Below are 17,531 nucleotides of genomic sequence, written 5' to 3'. Positions count from 1 at the left end.
TATGAAGAAAATTAAATTAGTCAGTTCTAATGGTATTTTATGAGTTGAACTTAGAGTCTACTTAATTATGTGCTGCTTTATTAATTCCTTTTTTGGTCCAGTTCCTGGAAAATGTACTAACAATCTGCTTCCATACCAGTGCAGCCTGGAAATCTTACGCAGATATTAGTTTGTTAAAACTAATCATTTAATAATTTTCTCTCTAAACTCATCCAAAGAAATGTGCTCTATTAATAAGCACTCACACTGTGGTATTTACAATCACTGTGCCCCTGTCTTACAGACTGTTCTTATGCAAACACTTGGGCTTAAAATATTTAACTGTTACCCAATCTCTTCCTTGGATCCTTTGTCTGGATAACCTCTACCACTGCCATCCATGGGCAAAGCTAGTAGCTGGCCACTTTCAAGTTAAAGCACCACAGAGATCCTCTGATGGATGTGGAATACAACAGCTGCTTAGATAGCAATAGATGTCTGCTCTCATCTCCTTGAGTGATGGTGATATAATGCCTTTATTCTCAAATTGCCGTGAAGATCTCCCACGTGGCCAAAGGCAGTCAGCACAGACAATGAGAGGGTTTACTGCTTTCAGCCTTATGATTATACAATTATCTCTGTCTGATGTACTGTTCCAGAATCATCCGAGCTTACAGCCTTAAGTCTGCTCAATGCTATATCAATTTGTGTAATATTTCTTCCTGTAATCAAATGTCATATTTCTGATCTAGCCAACTTTAGCTTATATTGGGACCACTGGATTCAGCTTCTCCATGAGCCATGTGATCTCAGTGTGTTCACAGAGTGATTGTCCTTGCTCCAAAGAGCAAATGTATTTCTTTGGAATGCATTGGTTACACTTTTTTTCCTGTATTGCTGAAAAATGTGCCCAAGCACATCTCAAGTGATGCTTGTAATGTGTAGTTTACTGCCTAGGCTGCTGCCTAGTCTAGAAATCAAATAATGAGGTGTGAGAGGTGTGCTGATCACTGCAGACCTAGTTACCTTACCTTGCAAGAGGAGACACGCAGCAGACTTTCAGGCATCCACCACCACACAACAGCTCATTAATCAGCAGCCTGCTGGTCCCATGTCTTTGCTATTCCACGCTGTGGGGAGCTGTTTACACAAGAGCTCTCAGTAAAGTTGTTCCTAGGAAGGATACAAATACCTGTCTGGTCTCTTTCCTGACTGTAGAATGTGCTTGTTGCCAAATCCACAGAGAGTTTTCTAGATAAATGGATGTAATTTCCCTCAAAACCAAACAACGCCCACCAAACAAACAATCAACCAACAACAACAATAAAACCTCCAACCAATGAAAAACAGCATAAACAGGTCCCTCTCACCAGTTCACTTGGAGTTCAGCATGAGACCACGCAAAGAGAAGGAAACAAAATAGAGAGGGGCATTTTCAACATTTCCTAAGACACATCCTTTTTTTCCTTTTTTTTTTTTTCAAACAAGAAGAAAAATAATTGCTATGTGTATTCCATTTATTCAGAAAAAAAATTAGGCAGCCCAAGATCAAGGGGAAATCCAGTTAAGTAGAGAAGTTTGATTCCAAATTGGGCAATAATGAATATGTACTTCTAATGTCCTACTTTTGAAAAATAGGTAAGTAGTCTGCTGCTATTTGAGTAGCAGGTATTTGGTATTTGGGTATTTTCTTCTACAGACTGCAACTCAGGAAGTACAAAATGACAAGTGGGAGGCTTTGCCAGAAATGTATGGGGCAAAAAAAAATGGGAGTACACAAGGAACACTCTCCTACATGCATGCAAATAGAGGGAAGGGTGAGAAAGTGATATTTCAGTGTGATTTTCTTGACAAAGACTTCATTATGATCCAAGGATTTAGCCTATTATGTTTTACTGAAAAAAAATTGTTCTCTGTGAGTTTTTCTGTTAGTGAAATATAGACACAATGCTGAACTGTGAACTGAAGAGGCAACAGTAATTAGCTCTAACTGGATACAAGGAACAAGATCAGACAGACCATGCATGAGAATAGGCATCTCATTAAAATTTCTCTGCTAAATTTCTTTTGGACACCTGAAATTTTGGTGGTTCCATCTATGATTTACCATTCTTTAAACAGTTGTTTGATAAAAAAAACAAAACACCTGTTTCCACAGAAAGCATCCAGAACAGTCCTTGTCCATACCTTCAAGAAAGCTCATCCTGTGGGGTTATATAGCAAGTTACTACTAACTCAAGAACTCTGGACAAGTCCCATATTGTGGTGAAAGCAAAAATCATGGAATGAAGAGGTCGTCAGCCACAATGCAGGACCTTCTCAAGAACACAAGTCTGTTTCCAAACAGTGGCACAGGGGCCAGCAATGTGACTCTTTAAGGAAACAGCTATCCCACGTGGGACACTCCATGAGTTGTACATTTTAACTAGTGTTAACTCTTCCACTCTCCACATTCTACTACACCCTTAAGGAAATGGCTTTTCATTATACCCAGTTCATTTTCATGCATTAGACACTGTGCCGTTGATTGATTTGCAGAAATTAATGCCACTGTAGTAGGCTTTTGGTTCTGTTCCAAGTGAAAGATGTAGGATGTGGTGGGATAATGGAACTATTGTGAAGGTATTGGAATTTTACTGTGAAAACTTGTTGACCAGGCAACATGACAGGGAGCCATCTCCAACCCATTTGTTTGTTTGTTTAAACAGAACCCATCCATTTTGCATTCTTGGTTTCATATTTTAGTAAACCCCACATATTTTATTTTAGAGGTGAAAGAAAAGCAATTATTATCCTGCCTTGCTAAATTTATCAATAGGTATGTGAGAAAACATCAGCAGGTGACAGTTCATTTGTTAAATGTGGCAGAGACAGGATGGTATAGAAAAGTGGAAATCAATTATTTCACTCTGGTATTTTTATTATGTATTATTTGTAGGACATTTGTGCTCAGAACTCTTAAATAAAGTCAAAGCTGTGCCACTTCAGATGCTGTAAAATAGTACAAATGTCAGGCATATACAGTGATTATATATAAGTACATGGAATGGCCATACTGCCCAGCAGCAGAGAGCAAGGCACTCACTGGCAATTTGAAAGCATATTAACTAAATGCTAATACTTATTTCTCTTTTTCACTTAAAGTGAAATGGAGGAGTGAAAGAAAGTAGAAAATGAAGGAAAATATGGGAATTACTTGCAAAAACCAGTATGAACACACTAGTGGTTTCTCATTTCATTGACTTTTCAAAAAATTTCACATTAAATTGTGCCTTCAGAAAGACTATTGACTGATTATCTATGCAATCTCTTAAAAGCAAAATACCCCCTAACAACCAAAAAAACCTCAAACAAAAAACCAGAAAAACTTAAGATTCTTGTATGTTACATAAAACTTTTCAGGCTAGTAATGAAAAACACTGGACTAATTCTCAGAGTACGTGGAGAAAACTATTAGCTTTAGCTCTTCCAATTCAGTCAATTGATTATGCTCTTTCTTTCACAATTACTATCTGATTGTTTTCTAAGACATTTTAATCTTTCTTTCAATTCTAAGTTTAGATCATTGGCAGCTTTATCATTCTGTGTCTGCTGATGAAATGAGAATTAACACTATCTTTGGATCCTTGATATTGAATTTACAACATTTCCAGTGCACTCTTGCAGCAAACACTGACAAAGTATAACAATCTGATTATGTACCTAATTGCTTCCTTCTCATTTTTCCTTTTGACCAGTAACCAAAGCACTTTTTGGACTGTTTATCTTGTATTTCCTTTCTTTCCTTTTTGATCAATAACAATGAGACACACAAAGCCCAGATGAGAACCCCGGGGCATTTGGCTACATCCACATCCAGTCTGCTACAAAAATCCTGAGATCCATTTCCAACCTTGTGCCTTACATCTCTGTTCTCAATTCTACCTTGTTATACTCTTTCCACAGATATGCATGAACATGCAGAATGCACAAAAATGAGTATATACAATTTTATAATTGCACATATAGCATCTTTGTGGGGTTTTAGCTATAACCAAATGCTCTTAGTCTTAAATCCACCTCACCAAAAATCCCAATAATGGGGGAAGTGAGGGAAGGAGTTTAAGCAGCCCATCACATTTGCTGGGATCACCTAGAGAGTGCAAATTATGACTCAAGAAAAGGAGTCTCCAGGAAGGAACAAGCAGTGATGGAGCTAAAGGCAGGAGAAATTCACCTACTTCCCAGCTCAGAAGGGAATATGAACTTAATTCTTCTCTCATCTGCTATGCCCAATAGGTTAATTTAGCTTTCCAATAACCTGCTTTTAGGAGGTGGAAGAGGCCACACAAATTCAGTATGAATGGCTGAAACAGAACATCTACTTTTTTGACAAGTTACTTAAAAGTTTATAATTGCAGGTGAATAGATTAAACTGCTTAGAATGGAGTTTTTCAGGAATGTTATTGTCCAGAATGTGAACTAATGACGGTTGCAGCTGTATTTAGGACACACTCCTAAAAAGGACCTCAATTTGTCTGACACTAATGAGAGGGAAATGAGAGCTTTGATTTTCTTTGTAACATTCCAGTGTGTGAATGTGCTGCCACTGAACACCCTAGTACATCCTTTTCTGTGTGATCAAGCCCTGCAATAACTCTGAGAGGATTACCATTGACAAATATCAGTCAGGTCATGTCTGGCAAGAGCAGTTGTACATGAAATTCTGCATAGACCTGTACCACAGATTTTCTCAAGACAGTGTTAAGAAAACAAAAGAATATTAAATAGATAGAAATATTTTTGTTTTGAAGCTTTTAAAATCATTGTTGGGTAATGTGATGTAGCAGTGTCATGGCTCGTGTGCTTCCAATGAAAACACTCAAATCCCTCAAAAAGGCAGAGAATAACGGAGCATCCCAAATAATCATTCTGTGACTTTTAGTGTAATGTTATAACAGACCATGCAGTTTAGGCAGGAGAATGCTATTTTCAACAGGCTTTATCAAAAGTCAAGAAGGAGAATGAATGATAATCTTTGTTTAAAGCTGCCACAGAGAGATTCAACATTCATCAACTCCCTTCATTCTCATTAGCAGAATTTAAATACCCAATTTAGCAACCTTTCACTTTTCCTTTTTAGATGATGGTGTGTTACTAAACTCATTTTATAGAGAATAATTGGTAATAATACTCCCCTTCTTCTTGTGAAATCCTGAGAAGTTTCACAAAATAATTTCCATTTCACCTGAAACATTTTCCCTTCTGCAATACCTGTGGAATCAAACCAATTGTCTGTCTGTTTCAGAAATCGTTACTCCCTCCTGCAAACCATCTCTTAGATGCTTTTATTACTTCTGAAAGCCTTACCTGCTGATGGACAGAATGTAATTGAGCACAGATGCTATTTGCGATGAACAGACAATCCAAACTTCCAAACAATTGCACCATGTTGAGTTCCTCTGAGTGCACAAATAAGCTTCTTATTGTTTTTAATTTTTATCCAGTGGGCTTGAAAATTGCAGCCACATGAAAACGTTACCTGAATTAGAAAGGGAAAGAAAGCACTGTATGTCATGGAGCTGCAAAGATTTTATGGCCTTGATCTTCCTTGCTTTGAAAAACCTCTTGCAGACTTCAATGAGATTTGGAATAGACCTTCTCTAAGGTACAGAAAGCAAAGCCAGTTTGTGTGTACTTGGTGTGACTTCTCTAAACAGAAACTAATTAATATTTTGACATTTTAGAGTAGTAGTTGGTATTTAAACAGGAATATTTCCAGAGATCATTGCACTTGATATTGAACAATACAATTACTGACATCAGAAATATGTCATTTCCATAATACTATGGATTAGTGTGCCCAGAGCGATAGACAAGGCATATCAGCAGTACTAAAGAGCAAAGAAAAAAAATGAGCTACTTATGAAAATTCTATAAATATAAAAAAATTTCAAAAGGTTGACCTTTTATGGACATCCAATAACTTAGATATTTATTCTAAGTTTATCTGAAACAACAAGAAATCAAATTTGGAAGAAGGTAAGCCTGAGGGCAGGCTTCTTCTTGGCATTTCAGAATTCATGCTTTTTTTATTCTGAGGAACAGAGTCTCTGTTTAACTGGCATTCCATCAGAATAGAGATTTTCTGCATTTTGCAGTTGTGTAGGAACATCAAAAAACTTACAGTTTATAGGTCTCCAACTCTGCTGTTTCAAGCATTCTTATAGGACTTCTTTGTTGAAAATAGGTATTTCACTGAAGTCAAATGAATTTGTGCACATATTATACAAAGGTTTTACAGGTAAAGCTTTCTTGAAAAGGCCATTGGTGGGATATAGATTTACTAAATTGAAAAAAATTTCTCACAGCTGTTTGGTTTCTGACAGCCACACATCTTGGATTTTGTTGCAGAGCTTTAAAATAAATAATGTTAAAATACTTCATTGATTAATTCCTTTCTTCTAGACACTGTAGTGAGAAGTCAAATTGTAAAACAGGTCCTATGTCTTAGTTTGAGGGAAAAAACCAAAATGTTTACCAAAGAAACATAGGTGAGGATTATTCTACAATAATCATGTCTCTCCTTATTAAATTTAAGAAAAAGGAACTTTAATTAGAAAATGGATATAAAAAGGATAACTGTTCTTAACTGCTACATATACTGTAAACAGACCAGAGCAAACTACTCCCCCAGCACCAAAAGTAAAAACAAAAGAGGACAACCCCCAAACGGTAGGTTGCTCCTGGAGCAGTTACATTATGGAGAGTGTCAGTGTCACACCTTGGCTGGCTGCGAGGTAAATTCTCAGTCTTCCCAGCAAGGCAGAGACAAGGGATGAACACTCACGTGGACTCTCCCTCTCTCCTTGTCCTTTGTTCCAAATGAAGAAGGAAAAGCTGGGAGTGGAAGAATGGTGATAATTCCCAGGAATCTCCTTGCAGTCCAAGTCGGTCCCGAGGAAAGAAAAAAAGGGTCTGCAGTGTGTCCTGAAGCAGCTGTGTCTCTCCTCTCTTCTCTCTCTCTCTCTGAAGCTCAGGGTGCCCAGAGATGGAGGGGAAAAAGAAAAGACCAGAGCCAGAAGAAAGAGCTACTACCAGCCAGCAGTGGCTCTTTTTCTGCAGCTGCCCAAAGAACCCACCCCACCCCCCCCAAAAAAAAGAAGTCAAGCCAGCATACAGGGAAAAAGGAAAGGAAAACCTCTCCCCACTCCCAGGTGCTGGGGTTCTGTTTTCTCACCTCCACCCCACCATTCAGCTGAAATCTGAAAGTCATCAGCCATGTTTTGTCCTCAGCCCTGGAACTCCAAGCCCAAACCCTTTATGTTGGTATGGTGACAAAAATTCTCTGAGAGGCTCCTCCCAACACCGCCTTCCTGTGTTTGAACCTTTAACAACCTACTAAATGTCTAATACTTGCTAAAATTGTTAATACTAATATACTTTTTTTCCATCTTAACTTGGATATGTCAGAAGAATTTCAGATGAACTATGAATACACGTTCTAAAGGCTACAAATTGCATTGAACTATTTCAATTTTCAATTGAAAAGCGTCTGCACTAACCCAAGTGATATTCAGTGGGTTTTTTTCAGGTTTCTGGTTTTCCCCTCAGTGATCTGGAGATACAAGTCCAATATTCAGCTTCTCTTGTTGGCACTTGACCACAGAACCACACTCAATCCATGCTAGTACTTTTTATGTACCTCCTATGTCAAAAGTCACACAGGAAAAAGAAAGAAATTACACACTACGTGTGCAAGACAATGCCTGTCTATTCAGAACAAGAGATTTTAGCTGCTTTCTGCCTTTGATATTTCTCTTTTGAGATGGCAAAGAAGAAAATAGTAATTGGCAGGGCTGTCTACAGATCACTGTAGAGAACTATGGCAACATTTTGAATACATATGCTTTCCAGTTTTAAAGTATTTTGCATATTTTATAAACAAGAAAATAGCTTTTTTAAACATAATATTGGACTAAAAATAAGATAGTAAACTTCTGAGATTACCACTTTTATGACATTTTGGTCCTTATAAAAAAACATAATGACTGAAAGAAGGTTAATGCACAAGGTAAGTAATCTAACCATGATATTAACTTTGCTCTACTTCTGTCTCCTTCCAAACTCAATGCCTGCTTAGACTCTACTTAGGAAAATTTGTGCAGTGTTTGTCCTTATCCTTTTTTGTGTGACAATCATTTCACAGTCTGGGACTGTCCCTTAACTATCAATCAAAAGTCTTGTTCCTTGAAAGACTCACATCACATCACATCCCAGGAACTGAATCTGTCTGGTCAGTCTGAGTCATTTTCTCAGGAATTTTTCCAGTGAATTATATCAGAACCATGGATGAAAAAGTCTGCTAATATAGGCAATTATTTATGTTTGAGGAAAAAACCACCCAAACCTGCATTACTGACCCTTTATGATACTGTAAAAAACTTTTAACAAGACACATTAAAAAGCCCACAAAAAACCAAAACCACCACCATTTCAGATTTGGGATGTATCATACAAAAGCTTCATATTTAGATATGGTGGTGAACACATTCCTGAATGGGGATTTATTTCACTCCAAGTTCATCTTCAAACACCATACTTGAATAAATTTGTTGGATCTGACCTCATCCCAGCTGAGTCTAAGTACGACTGATATTTCTCGGTTCAGGAGCACTGGTTCCACCGTGGTCAAGGTATCAGAAGGTAACACAGATGCTCAGAAGGTTCAGCCACCTCTGGAAGTGCCTATTCTTTAAAATACCTTAATGGTAATCAGGGTGACTGTGGCCTTTTGGTAGACAGTCAGACCTATCTCAGGAGTAGCATTAAAGGTGTGTTCCTGCTCTCAGTTCCAAATGTGCTCAGTTAAAGTGCCAATATTTTATTGCCATGGAATGTATACACTGCCCCATTTTCCAAAAGCATAGGGATGGGTCACAGGCACTTGGCATCAGATTTTTAAAGGCACAGGTACATATTTGAGTTTTAAGTCTTCCTTACCTTCCTTTAAGACTTTCTAAAGCAGCAGAAGTTTAGAACTCAGGCACCTCTTTGCATCTGTAAACAAAATTAGAAGTGCTGCAGAGGGTTTAAAGCAGAATGATTAACAGCAACACTTCAAGCACTGAGTAACTTATGATTTGCACCCACACAGCAAGAACAGCACAAAGAAATGAAAATGCAGAAGTAATAGAACTGGGCCCTGGCCCCTAATGTGTGTTGCTGTCACAGGAGAGTTAACATCTAATCAGCTATTTAAATTAAAATGTCTAAGCATCAAAATTAACTTAATGCCTTAAGCAAGGGCATTTAGCCAGAAAATGCTAAAATACACATCAAAGAATATTTCTAGCTGAAAGGTAGGAACTCAAGGGCCTAAAGGTGAGAGGAAAAAAAGGTCTGAGCATTTTACCTTTAAAGCTGAAACACACAGAGGAGTTGATACATGCCAGATGCTAAAGGGGTATAAGGTTGGCTCCTGCCTGCAGCAGAGAAATGACAGATACACGTACAGGAGCTTCTGCTACTGTGTGATTAGGCTACAAGCGGGAAGCAAGAGGTGGATGAATTGGGAGGCATTTGTGAATGCAGTAATGACTCACAGATTAGGTCTTATCTTCCTTCTTGTACAACTGACTCCCCAAAAGCAAAAAAAAATATTGTGCTATTAAGCAAAATTAGTATAAGAAATTAAATCAGTAGGAAATTCTTATCTCAGTCCCTAACAAAGTACAAGCACTCAAGAATTCCTGAACTTATATTCAGCTGTTCTAAAGAAGGGCTGAGGGCATAATGTGAATGTCAGGAGTCATATGAAGAATGAGGTCTAGCTAAAACACCTCAAATCAGAATTGTTTATTACCTCAGAGAAAACCGATTAGGAAAAGTGGGGCAGAGAAAACTTTGTTTTATCTGTGCAGTTTTACTGCTACAAGCATACCAGCAAGCTGAGTTAAAGAAGAAATGAAGAAATTGTAAGGAAATTACTGTATTATCACAAGACTGCCATATAGCTAATCTCTGGGATTTTTCATACAGCCATGGAAAGTATGCCTATCCAGCCCATTGCACAGCGGAATGACAATGCTCTCAACCAGAAGTGATCCTGAATATTTGCCATCGTTAGAGACAGTACTGCAAAAACTGAAGGCAGGTAGGACTCTGTATCAAGAACAGTGGGTGCGTCTGAGACTAAACACAGTTAGGTTACACTACCAAGGAAAAGATGAACATTGTTGCTGTGAAAGACAAGCTCATGACATATGAATGAATCAGTCATGCAGAACACAGTTTGGCAAGTATAAATCTGGACAAAGCAGGAATCTTGTCTTGTTCATGTCATATACTTGGGACAGTTTTACAGTATAATAGACAGAAAAAAAAAAGGTTGGTTGGGTATGCTTTCATCTCTCTAGCTAATGCTTCTCCCAGCTGTAGCAAAACTGAAAAAAAAACCCAAACCCAACCAATCAAAAAAAGACACCAAACCACAAACCAATCACTTTTAAACTTGTGTGAAATTCCTGTTACTGGCTTGACATGTCACAGCTGACTGGTCAGATCCAGCTGTGAAGGCAGCCAAAGCACCTGGCTGTGCACAGCATTCAGCTTCTGTGTGAAACTCCAGTGCTGAACTCACAGTTGGAGTGGGCAGCACTATGCCAGTACAGATTCCTGCTACTCCCCTGTTATCCAGTGTGCTCTGTGCTCATCTTACAGAGATTGTACGATTCACAGAAGATCATAACTAGACACTTGTAAGAATTTCCTCTGTCAGGGACCCTGACACATCTTGAAGGCAGCAGCATGTGCTGTGTGCTCCCAGGGCACAGCCAGGGGGCTGTAACACCAAGAGAGGCTGTGGGGCACAGCAGTCACCTGTTACTCACCAAAGGGCAGTGGTCTGCACTTCAGGTGCCTGGCTGTTTGTGTGGAATCCACAGCTGATAAGAGCAGACCTGGAGAAAGCAGCGGAGATACACATGCAGTGTTAGATATGGCAGAAAACCTTATAATCCTGATGACCCTTCCTGCTCATGAATGCCTGAATTCTGCCATGAGACATGCTCTGTATGTCTGCATTAGTGACAGATGTTGTTCTTAGAGCATTTGCACATTCCAGAGGGTTAAAAAGACACAGAGAGGACTTGGCAACCAAACAACCTCGAACAGGGAGCTGAGATAAACCTTTCTTAGACAGGTTCTTCAGGAGGCCCAGTCACAGGCATTACCCAGATTTTACAGCTCCCCTGAGACAAGAATGCAAATAAATACTAACAAACATCCCCTTTCCATCATGAGGTCTGGATCCTACCTTGTTTTTTTGAAGAGTGTGGTGAATAAATGTTTAGAAACAGCTTGGACAAGGCAATTTCTTTCTTAGACGCTGTCTAACTGCATGAGCTTTGACAAGAACAAACCTTCACAAGTTTTGAATGAAAAGGATGACAAGAATTCATTCAGATCTAATCTAAGCCAAGATGATGAGAGAATTATGAACCAAGATTTCAAAACCAGCTTCTGTATATCCCTCTGAATAGAGAGTTAAGCCAAAAGAACAGGATGTATATCAGGTGTTTTGTGAGCTATCTGCCTTCCAGTACTGTTCTGGAGCAAGCTGGGTCCTTGTTATTCACAAAGCATTACACTAATGTTTGAACTCCAAGGAAACATCAGGACAGGGTTTGCTTATGAAGTGACATGGAGTGCAAAGGTCTTTTGCTTTTTCTAATGATTTTCTGAAGGAAGAGAATCAGGAGGACTTCAGCCTTTTGGGAACAGCAGGCATTGGGAGAATCTATAGAACTGAGGGACTCAGGGAGTAAAAGGTAATGTGAAAGAAAGCAACTCTTGCCATCTGATTTTTTTTTCAAAAAGGTAATGTATTTTTCTTTTTTTTTTTTTTCATAAACTAGGAATAAAAAGGGGTCAACAAAGTCACCCAGTTGCCCAAAAAGATAAGGGATAGAGCTACTTTCTTCCCTATCTCTTGTTTCCTGTCTATTCTGTGGAACTTTCCCTTCATCCTCTTTGTTGTATGATTAATATAAAGCTGCATGTTTCCTGCAGTAACTAAGTAGATTAATTTCTTGTGAACAGAACAACTGCTTTTAAAAGGCCCTGTATCACTCCTGAAAACAGGAGTTAGGCACCTAAATAACTTACTAATCTCTGCTGAAAATTTCACCCTTAGCATACTGCATGCCTCTCTTCTCCATCTGCAGACTGGAGATAAGAGCTTTGGAGTGTGGCTGCTGCTGTCATCTTGGGAATAAGAGAGGCAGAGGAAAAAACACCCACAGCAGCAGTGAGCACTCAAGCTGGTATAATGGCAGTGCTGCACTGATAGCATCCATTCTTGTACACTGTGCAAAAATGTTGCTGCTCATCTTATCAAGTACACTGATTCTCACCAATGGAGTATTTGACCTTCTGTAGCTTGTTTGAACCTTATGAAAACCTATATATAAAGTCATACGAATTAACATGGGTACATTTCTGCTCCTATCAGACTTCCTGTACACCAGTGAAAATAGAATGCCTGTCTTTATGAGAATTTCCTTAATGGAATAACAGACAACTATGTATTCTACAGGATCCCTTGTAAGACAGTCTAAGCAAGAGTCATCTCTAAGTTTAGTTCCCTGCTAAGCAGAGCTGATGTTGTCTGCTGTTTTAAGCTTTCAAATTGCCTCTATCCAAGCACAGGAAAACAAAAGCAGCAGGCAAAAGTACAGCTGCAAACATAGGCCAAATCTGAAAGTAAAGAGTTATAAGAGCTGAATAAAACATGGAGTCAGCTCTGATTTGGCATAAACAACTACAAAGATCTCTAACAACAGTTAAAACTTATGAACACTTTCCAATCAGTTGTGGTTATTTCAAACTATGCTGAAAGATTTATTTGGTCTGCTGTTATCACAACCAGTGAAAACTAAACCTCAAAGGCTTGGAATTTTCAATATCTGAATTGTCAGGTGAACCTTGGGGTCCTGATGCACAAGTAGAACTCTTCACTGTGAAATCTGAAAATACACTTGAGTTTATAAATTTCAAGTCTTATTCATTAATCCTTTATTGTTAAACCAAAACAATTTAAAGTGCTGTTTTTATTTTATATTAAATTTTTAAAGGGCTTTGTGCAACCACAAAAGATAACAGTGCCAAGGTGTTTAATTTCTAATGCTGGACCTTCTGGATAAGAAGCTCCCCTGGAAAAGGAGGATTTGGCACCTATTTATTTCTCTTAATTTCACACCATGTTAGGCAGAAGTTCTGTCTCTAAGTCCAATAGTTATGAAAAATATTTTCTACACATCTTTCCTGTGCTGAGGAAACCCCTGTTGTGCCTGAGCCCAGACTTTTTGAATACTCATCTTGAATATAAGTGACTAGCAGATGGATGAGCATGTCCTTTATTCTGGCAGGAACCATGGCATCCCCTCAGATTTTGTCCTTTCATCTTGTCTTGGAGAAGGCAATTCCATTGCTTACACAGCACTGGCCTTATGAGCTTTTATAACTATAATGAGGGGATCAAGTGCAACAGGCATCAAGCAACTGATACTTCTTCAAGAGTTCGCACCATGTTCAGCCACATCACTTTGCCAAGTGCTGTGGTGATGACATGAAGCAGGAGCACTGCAGGGAAGTAGTGCTGTCCCATCCTAATCAATCAAATTCAGAGGCAGCAAAGCTCCCAGCCATTGGAGGGCAGAGTCCAACCTGGAAACAGAGGAGGAAAAGGCATAACGATCTGCTGATGTGCAGTTCTTAATGAGCAGAACAAGCAGAAATGCAGGGAACCACAAAAGACCCCAATGCTTTGAAGCTGCAGGAGCAGACCAGCAGCCTCACTAACGGGAGTGTGTTTGTTCCCTGTTTCTAAACAAGGATGCAGAGACAGTAGTTTAGATCTGGCAACTCTTTTAAGCTCAAATTTTCATGCTGAGCAAACCACAAGTATTCAGAGTTAGAGCTGAGGCATTCTAGAATTTTATAACTCAAGTGTACAAACACCAGTGATGCAAATCAGACTTTAACTGCTCATCTGGGTAAGCGATACAATGGCTACATTCATTTCCCTAGAGCTTCACATTTAGAACTGTTCTTTCTGTAGATTTTTTACACTCCCTGAAATTCAGTGAAGAATCAGAACTGATGCTCCAGTGTCACTTCCTGGAGACAATCCATGTCCACATATGCTAAGTTTATCTGAGATAGACTTAATGTTCACAGTAGGCAGTCTGGGGCTGTGGCTTGGGTTTGTGCTGGGAAAAAAGGAACAAAACCAACACTATCTCAGCAAAACCAGCATACCACAGATTCATTAAATGACATAAATAAGGATACAGGAATAATATCCATCCGTGAATGACAGGAAGAAATGTTATTCAGACAGGGTATTCCAATCTTCTACTGTGGGAGAATACAAACTATCACTTAGCCAATGCAAGGCCATATTCCATCTGGGAACCCCCCACTTTATCCTTGTGAAACTTGCCCAGCTGGCAAATTTAAAAAAAAAAAACCACAATTACAAGAGGCATTTTGAAAGTTTGGGAAACTCTGAACAGTAGTACAGACTAAATATTAATTGTAACAAGTATCATTCAAACATCTTAGAGGACTCTGAGGTACTAAGGAAGTCTGTTAAGAGCAATAATCAGGTTACAAATTAAACTACTGGATTATATATTAAGCAGGCTTGAGTTTGTTGATGCTTTCTGTGTAATGAAGTTATTTTACCTCCTGATACAATAAATCTAATTTTACATGTTTATTATGACATCCTCTTACACTGCTTTACAGGGGGAACATTAGAGACACATTTTGGAACTCCTCAATGTCCAAACTAATTTTAAAAAGAGCATCAAGTGCTCCTTTATAACATTAGTATTTTTAATCCATTTGGTAGCAAAAAATAAAATTAAAAAAAAAGGAAAAGAACCTCCGATGGTTTGTGCTTCAGCCACAGTAAAAGTATCTTGATATTCATGTTAAGCTTCAAAACCTGATTTTTTTTTTTTTAATGCTAAAATCCCTGCTGCTAAAATTAGCAAATTACGAAGTAGCCACGATCACAGATTTTCCTTTTGCGTGTGTGTCTGGTAGCACTGCCCACAGAGACTGTTCCATTACTTTGGGGTACTTTGACTTAAACTGAAAAGAAAACCATAAGTGAAAAGAAGAAGTGTGGACAGTGAGATGAGGTAGTTTACAAGGAGAAAGGAAAAAGGAAGAGTTTCTATGTAAACACCAGGTAGGGACAACCCATGTGCTTCTGTTGAACAAAACAAATGAAGCCTGAAAAACATAAGGAATCTTACACATCAAACTTGCATTACTTGAACAAAAACAAAGCTACAACAGGGAAAAATCTCAACAACAACAACAAAAAAAAACAAATCACAAAAAAACCAAAACCAAAGGACCCAACAAAAATTGTATCCCCCAGTTATTAATTGTAAATACCTAATCTCAGTGTACAATCAACTGACAACATGCAAAAACTATCTTCCATCCTTAACTCCGTCTCTCCATTTCCATCTATAGATGCAGCATCCAGGCAGTACATGAAATATTCACACCATTTCTGTTCTGACTCCAAAAAAACCCAAACCTCTATTAGAGATGTATGAAACTACAAAGAGAAACTTTGGCCTTGTTGTCTAGTCATGAATTCTCATGCTTTGTGTCACAGATGATACAAACCTCTCCATCTGCAAAGATATAAAAATTTCAATGTTAAGTAAACATTATGAAATGTCTGACTAAGTTACGTTACTAGTACCATCATTGATTAATCACTTAAAGTGTTTGTTCTTTTTTTAGTGTTCATCCCTTAGAAAAAAAAACAACAAAACTGCTCCATTTGCAATTTTCCATTTTTCCACAAGAAATCTTGCTACTTGAATAAAGCAGTTTCCAGTAATTGTCACACCTGCAGCAGCAACTTTCCATTTTTCACTTTTCATTCACTAAAGGTTAATAGAAAGCAATGTATTATTCTAAGTAATGTTTTATTCTTTTTTTTTTTTTTTAGTTTAAAATTTATGGTTATGAAACGTTGGTTCTACTGCTCAGAAAATGAACACATTAAAATACAGATCATGACATGAGCATAAAACCATATAATGCTGCACAAGCCTTGACATTCTTTTGTCAGGAGAGATTCAGAGCCTACTTAAAATCAAAAGGACTAAATGAAATATGGCCAAAAGGTCAAGTTTTGAAAAATTATTCATATTCTAGTATACACACAATTGTATATGCAACTTTATGTTGTTTGACCACTGAAGCCAGACAAAAAACCCTGAATATGCTGTCTATTGGCATGGAATTAAAAAAAAAATCCCCATGCAAAACAAAGATCCCTATTGACATACCTTTAGGCGATTTCCTTTGTTGCCACTGGCTGCAACAGCAGGCAAATTTTCTCATATCCCTCAAAGAAATTGACCCAGTGTATAAAGTCAAATGCCCCTGAAAACAAAGTTTATTGGAAAGACTTAATACTAAAGTGCTACCTAAAATTTCTGGGAAAAAGTACATTACGAATGTTAGCAAATAACAACCAAACCCACTGCTCTTCATCTCATCACTCTTTTGTATTGTGAGGTACTTAGGAGTTTGACTTTCTTGAGTCAAAGAAAGAAATTCTCTGCCAGCAGAGCCTCTCGTGGATGAAAATGTCAATCCAGAGAATGTCACAGGTCCAGGGTCCCAGCAGCGTTGCCAAAATTGTTGCCTAAAATTTATGGAAAAAAGCCCACTTTCTGAGACAATACTTATCTAGGTAAAGGTAGAGAATAGTTCTTTACTGAAAAACTTTTCAGATTTACAAATAGTGACGTGCGCTACAGCATAGAGATCTTACAATTTATAACACTACTTAATTGTCAGTGGATGGTGAAGCTCCAAAAATAGGAGCGCGGGTCTTCTGCTTCGAGAGGCACGGTGGCCACAGGCTTGAAGTGATATCAGCTCCTTTAGACCGTCTCTTGAAGCCTGGGATGGCTCCCCCCACACCCAGCCTGGCGCAGCCCCCCAAGGAAGGACCACACTTGACACTAGGCGGCAACAGAAGAAGCAACTTCATTGGAACTGCAGGGTTTATATAGGGTTCTGTGGGGAAGGTTCTGGAAAAGGAGGCGGTACCAAGCTTCCCATTGGTCCGGGGATATGCAAATGAGGGATCAAAAATGGACCAATGGGGAACAGGGGTGGAACTTCATAACAGCCAATAACCAAACAGGGATAACAGCCAATCAACACGCAGGGATAAAGACCAATAGAAACATGGGACTTTAACCAATAGGAGAGAGTGGCGGGAAAGGAGCCCTGAGGCATTATGGGAAGAAGAAACTGGAATAGGAGTGACTAAGGGAAAATACAATAGGGAAGACATGTTTGTGACGCACTTTTAATTCAACATTAGGGGCAATCAAAATCAGAGTCCACATTCTCATAGGCCCAGTGCTTAATCCTGGGTATTCTCCCACACTTAATTACCATAACTAAAGGTTTTATCCAATCTAAGAATCGTCTAACCCTCAGACCACCTTGGT

The sequence above is a fragment of the Pithys albifrons genome, chromosome 8 (genome assembly GCF_047495875.1).
Source record: "Pithys albifrons albifrons isolate INPA30051 chromosome 8, PitAlb_v1, whole genome shotgun sequence".
Classification (NCBI taxonomy): domain Eukaryota; kingdom Metazoa; phylum Chordata; class Aves; order Passeriformes; family Thamnophilidae; genus Pithys; species Pithys albifrons.
Note: the sequence above shows the minus strand (reverse complement) of the source record.